A 6918-nucleotide genomic window follows, 5' to 3' on the forward strand; every position below is an offset into this window, starting at 1 on the left:
TTTCAATTGTTTTACTTAAATGTTATAGAAGACAAAGCTTTCCTTACTTTAATTATATTATCATTCTGGTTATTATTGTTGTAGGCCATATTAATTTGTGTAGGTTATTGGCCAGAGAAGTGGGTAAATAGTGAAACACAAGACTTGTCACAAGGTAGGAATTAGATATTTGTAAAATGAATCCATTACTTGATTTGGCCTAGTATTTTCATAGATACACCAAGTTTACATTTCCTGAGACAAGGTCTGTCAAATATATGTTCTGTTTATGGAGAAGAATTAATAGTGAAGAAATTAGGATTGTGGAATATGGAGTCAGACTATTTGTCATTCTAATTACTTCTCTTAACAGCTGTATGAAATTGAACAACTCAATTTTGTCTCAAAATCCTCAAAAGTGAGAATGATGATAGTAACAGGACTTTTGTCCATAGGCACACTGTGATGTTAAAATAAAGTCAACGTATGTAACATTTTGTACATTTTTTAAACATATGTAATGTATATATGTAATACAGTCTCTAAATATGCAATAATGTTATGTAGTACCACAAGAGACCTTTTCCAAATGGCATCTCATTGTGTGCTAATGCTAAACCACATGGAGAACTCATTTGGCATGAGTGATTAATGACAAATAAATTACAAAACTACAAGTAGACCAAATGGCCTTCTCATGATCCTGCCCATTTAGCCCTCACCTGAATTCCAGACTAACATTCCAATGATGTATATAAAGGAAGATTCAGAAGTGGCAAGAGGGTTAAAGGCACATAAAACAGCAGCTACAAAGAGCATAGCTATTTTTTTAAAGGTTAGAATAGAGTAGCCCCAGTTTTAGCACCTGGGATTCTTGAAACAGAGACATTTCTAAAGAGGCAACATCTCCTTTGGCTCTAATGTTCTGGTCTTGTGGAAAATCCCACTCATCTGAAAATGCCCTCCCATATAAGAGCTAAAAGGTTTAATCCCACTGCTCATCACTGATAAATCCAACCAGTAGAAACCCATTAATGTCTTATTTTTTACCTGTCCACTAATTTTCTTCTTCTTCTTTGGCTGAAATGAGGGGAAAAGCTCAAGACAGAGTGAGTGGAAGGGAGGCAGAATTTCAGCTCCCACTAGTGCCTATAGGTGTCCCTGATCTTCACTTGGATTTTGCTAAATTTTTAAAATGGATTTTTCCTCAACTTTAATTCCAATAGAATGTGTACATACCCTGGTGCCATAGCATGATGGTGAAAAAAACACTAATGATCTGAAGATTATTTCACCAAAATTAGTATTATTCTAGAATAATAATGTTACCATCCAAACTTAATATTTAATTTCTTCATTTATTTATTTAGCCACATACCAAATATCACTTGTCCACTATTTTGTGCTAGGAAATTCTAGGGAACAGAAATAAAGAATGACAAAGGCTTTACCTCTGCTAGGATTGCTCTCCCAGCAATAAAAGGCTCCAGGGTACCACGCCTGGATGGAAAAATGGGAGGCTGGTTTGGCTTACAGCAAAGGATGGTTGACATATATATGGCTTAGAAACCGGAGGTAAAATGGGAACCCATACAGCATTCACAGTAAAGACTGATTTAGGAAACAAAGATACATTTTAACCTAAGCTTCAGTGCAAATGTTCAAAATTGCATGGTGAAAAGCAGGTTTTAGAGAAGGCTGCTACAATTTTTGTAAATTTGTGAGGGTGAGTAAGAAGTGGTTCCTACAATAATGCTGTTGATAAGAATAAATGAAAGATATTCTGTAGGAAATTCATCAGGTTTCTGCTTTCACTAGTGGAACTTCTGATTATATCAAAAATTGACATTAATAAAAAATTAGTCCCATATCCAACCCCAAGTCTGTCTCATTCTTATGACTATATCCAAAAGGCATCCTTCAGCCCCTAAGGAAGGTCAAATTATTAGGCATGGTGGGCAATGGGGATGCATGTGTTCATCTGTCCTGGCAATGGCTAGGACAATATGGGCACTGATTTCCTTTAACTGCTCCTCTGGAATTTGAACAGTACCCTAGCACAGTACACACGTGAACAATTCAGCGCAGTGAACTGTCTCGGAATTTCTCATTAAGTTCAGACTGTTTTATACTAATTGTACAGAAAAGCTATCTGATGCTGACTGGCACAAGCATCTTGTCACTCTTCCCTCATTTAGCTACAGACAGATTTAGAGTGATCTGACCAGTGTAACATCATAGTCCACAAAGCAATGTAAATAAGCCATGAATGTTCTCAAAAATAGATCTTGAAATGGGAAGGCCAAAGAAAAATACAAAGGAGCTGAGTCAATCATTTGTTGAGTAGTTAAAAACCAGTGAAGCAAAAAACCGATGGTAGTTTTGACACATCAAAGGAGAAAGTTAAAGACACTGCTTGGTATACAACTCAAAGGAGAGAGCCTGGTCTACAGGTTTCCACAAACCCAATTTCAATTCATATCCAGAGGTTCTAAAACTTAGATACAGGTGGCTTTCCATACAGCAGCCCATAGGTGGTCACTGATTTGAGAAATAAATGATTTGTACCTTTTCTGTCCACTACTACCACACACACTCCCAAACTTCTTTGCTTTTCATCTTCCATTCTTGCTGCTCCCAAATTCCTAACCTACCAGTCAAGATCTTTCAAATGTCAAGAAGTACAGGAGTATATATAACTTAGGATGCTTCTCCTTTCATACCAGCTTAAGTCTTCATAAATTGGTCAAAGCCCTACTGACTAGGAAGGTTTACCTCAACGCTGTCTTTCAGGACCAATCCCAGGTAAGGCTGTAGAATAGCAGCAGTCCATCTTCAGCCCTTGAGCCATCCCAATCACAAACCAGGCCCAGATTTTTATTCCAAATCCATTACTTGGTTGTAGAGAATACTCCACAGGGCTATAGGTATGTTTTCTGGGAGAAGCTCAAACAGTGGTCGGTGGCTCGGAGCTCTATGGCAAACTTGTTTATATTTATGTCCTCTAGGCCAGTTCAGGACCAATCCTGAATAAACCACTTCTACAATACCACACTTCAGTGATCTTCTTACCTGAATTTATAACTTGGTAGACTCTTTCTGAACATGTAATCATTTGATGCCCCATGTTAGGTGCTCAGTATCTACTTAGGGGTCAGGACCACAGCAGAAGTTGCTTTTCAGGTGGTAAATGTTTATTTGAAGATTACAACATAGCATTATTCCAGAGCCTCCAGGAATCTATGCTGCAACTCATCTAATAGGGCTTCAGAAATTCAGAGAAAGTCTTTACCTACCACAAATACCTACAACATCATGGAATCTGTTGGGTCACATGTCCCAAGAAGCAAGGCCCACCTGTATCACAGGTCAAGTCTTTTATAGAGCTCCCTCTTATATTCTGGGCAATTTTCAAAGCTGTGGTCGTTCCAACACACCAGTAAACAATTTTTTTGCAGTAATCTCAAATCTGGTATGCATTATCTCCAAAATCTGAAGAGATCTGCATGTGACGTGCCTCTTAGTGTTTAGGAAGTACAAGGTATAATAACATGTTCTTTACTTTGGAGATGTCTCAGCATATGAACACTCTTAAAAACTTAAATAATATGGCATGTCCCTGAATCTTTTTTTAAAGCTGACCTTATTTTGAGAGAGAGAGAGAGAGAGAGAGAGAGAGAGCAAGCGAGCAGGGTAGAGGCAGAGATAGAGAGGGAGAGAGAATCCCAAGCAGGCTCCACACCGTCAGCACGGAGCCCTATGCAGGGCTCAAACCCACAAGATGTGAGGTCATGACCTGAGCCCAAATCAAGAGTATGATGCTCAACTGACCAAGGCACCCAGGCACCACAGGATGTCCCTGAATTTTGAGAGGATTTATATAGTACCATCTGGTGTACAAGTGTCTATACTGGGGCACTCTGAGAACTACAACTTCTGCTCCAATTAACATGATGGCATCAATACAGTGGGTCCACTGAGATGGCCTGCAGGATATCTAGATAATCAAGTTCCCTCCAGACTACATTGTCAAAATGGGTACAGGACCAACAAGCCTATGAAAGGGTATTCAACATCATTATTAGGGAAATGCACTTCAAAACCACAATAAGATGTCACCACTCACCCACTGATACAGCACCGGTCAAGAAAAGAATAGAAAAAAGAAAAGAAACAGGAATTAAGTGGTGGTGAGGATGTGGAGAGAAATTGGAGCCCTTATGCACTGTTGGTGGGAATATAAAATTGTGTAGTCTCTATGGAAAACAGTGTGGCAGTTTCTCAAAAATGTAAATATGGAATCACCATATGATTCAGCAATTTTACTTTTGAGTATATATTCAAAAGAATTGAAAGCTGGGTCCTGAAAAGATCTTTGCATGTTCATAGCAGCATTATTTGTAATAGCCAAGAGGTGGAAGCATATAAATGATTCCATTTATATGAAGGATCTAGAATAGGCAAATCCATAGAGACAGAAAGTAGACTGATGGTTGCCAGGGGCCAGAGAGGTTGGTGGTAAATCAGAAGTCCCCCCTTAATAAGTGCAGGATGTCTTTGGGGGTTCTAACATTGATTATGGTGATGGTTGCACAACTTTATGAACATATTCAAAACCACTGGATTGTATAATTTAAGTGGTGGAACATATGGTATATGGGTTGTCTGAATAAATACTTACAAAAAAGTATAGGAAAGTTACTATAGTCCTATAGCAAGAATATGAGTGTATAGGACTGCTGTGGTTGTGGCTGCTTTTTCTTTTTAATAACATATTAATGCATTATAACTAGTGTACTTGCCAGTGAGAGACTGTGTACCTCTAGCATATAGTCCATTAGAGAGTTTTTTTCCAATTTTAACAGAGGACCTTCATTTAGCAGACTAACAAACTGAATAGCAATTTTTATTTCTGTGTCTCTGAAATAAACCTGACCTGACTCCCATCTCATTATACCAAAGCCCAATTCAGACCAGATAGCCAAGCTAAAAATGAGATGGAGTAGCACATCCTTCCTTGACACTTGCAGCTACCACATTATAAACCACATGGTAATAGATTATTTTAGAAGATCTGGCATGGAATGTATGTATAACTTAAAATCTCCAAAAATGAAGCAACTCAAAAGAAGTCTGCTTTAAATGCTTTCCAGGTCCTAAAGCAAACCTTGAAATGCCAACACATCATCTTCAGAAATTATTTCCATTTGATTAAAAAAATCATTGCTATCAATTTTGCATTTTCCTTAGTTTTATCAAATTTCTTCTTTTAGAATTCTCAGTGAAATGGAATAGGATATGAACTTTCCCATCATCTACAAATCAAGATAGTAACTGTCTACAAATCAAGACCAAAGAAATGCTTCTAAAAAGCTTTTGAGGCAATAAAAGCTCTTTATATTGACATCTCAATTCTAGGGATACCTGTTAGGAAAATGTTTCTAATTCTTGTCCCTCTCCAGCCTATTTTATCTTGCCTAAGTGAAGCATAGTGTTAAGCAATTAGTCAGGTAAATTAGGGGGAAAAAAACAACAACAAAAAACAACAAAAACACATCAGCTATGTATGACTGCAGCTTTGACTTTGAAGGTCACAGAATGAAAGACATTGTAAGGGTAATTATTTCAATTTCACTCAGATGGAGACAATGAGGGCAGTGAAATGTTAAGCTTTTTCTGTTTTTAAGAGGCTTAAATGAATGTAGAATATAAGGTGCTTGTGTGTGTGTGTGTGTGTGTGTGTGTGTGTGTGACACTCTTGAAAATTGACCTTAAACTTTGAATATCTCTAAATTTTAGATTATTAAATGCTACTTAGGTATTTCTAACATTGTCCATATTCTTCCAATTCAGTTTCCTCTTAACATCACAGTTAGAAGCAGACAGCTGGTTGATGGTTCCAGAGATCCTCCTACTCTAATTAAATAGGAGATTATTCTCTTCAATGGCCCATGTTGCTGTGTTTAATATCAGTAAATGACATTCATGATGACCTTTTATACTCAGTGACAAACAGGGTTCCAGAAAGCCTCTGAACTGCCCAGTGTAATAGGTAAAATGCCTTCCACATCACAGTAAAATAACTGAAGAAGAAAAAAAAACCACATTTTTTCCATGTGTAAGTTTTGCCAAAATAGAGACATTCTGAAATTGTTACCATGCGGGTATAAAATCAATTTTAAATACATATCCATGCAGGAAAAATTAGTAATACTATGTATTTTCTCTTTTTAGTCCACTCTTCTCTATTTTATATTATTTTTTATTTTAATCATGTATAAGTATTATATAAAAGGCCAAAATTTGATTTTGCCTTTTATTTTTCTGCTGGGTAAGCCCCTATATTCTTTTTACAGATAATTAGTCACTAAATGAAAACTTAAGAAACTGATGTTTTAGTAATGGGAATTTCTCCCTTAAAAAAAGATTTGTAACCCATTATATGTTCACCAATAACATGTATATTTTAAATCTAGTAGTTGTCTCCCAGATGTCTTATTTGACCTAGTAACAATGTTTGGCATTGGTAATCATTTTCTACATAAAATACTTTCCTCTTTAGGTCTTTTAGAAAAATCACTGGATTTCCTCCTACATTTCTGAACATTTTTCTTAGTCTCTTTTTGTTAGTTTCTCCAGACCTCTAATAGTTGGGTTGCTCCAGGTCCCAGCCCTTGGACCTCTTGTCTCTATGAATTCATCCAGTCTCATGTTTTAAAACACCACCTATATGCTGATTGTTGCTGCTCTTATATCACCATTTAATTCCAGAATCAGACATTCAATTGCTCACTCAACATCCGTTTGGATGTCCAATGGAGATCTCAGACTTAGCATATCCAAAATTTAGTTCTTCTATCTTTCCCAGCTCAGTTAACAGTAACTCTATTTTAGTTGCTTAAGCCAAAACATTGGTACCAAGTTCAGGTACTCCCTAAA

The 6918-nt window shown here is 36.9% G+C and overlaps 1 long non-coding RNA gene across 1 annotated transcript; it reads left to right on the forward strand.

Moving 5' to 3' along the window:
* Window positions 1-279: 279 nt before the first annotated feature.
* On the forward strand, window positions 280-5385 carry LOC128315054 (uncharacterized). Its single transcript, XR_008297421.1, has 2 exons — window positions 280-463; window positions 5253-5385. It is a non-coding gene; the product is annotated as an uncharacterized LOC128315054 (long non-coding RNA).
* The last annotated feature ends 1533 nt before the right edge of the window (window positions 5386-6918 follow it).

The sequence above is a fragment of the Acinonyx jubatus genome, chromosome C2 (genome assembly GCF_027475565.1).
Source record: "Acinonyx jubatus isolate Ajub_Pintada_27869175 chromosome C2, VMU_Ajub_asm_v1.0, whole genome shotgun sequence".
Lineage (NCBI taxonomy): Eukaryota > Metazoa > Chordata > Mammalia > Carnivora > Felidae > Acinonyx > Acinonyx jubatus.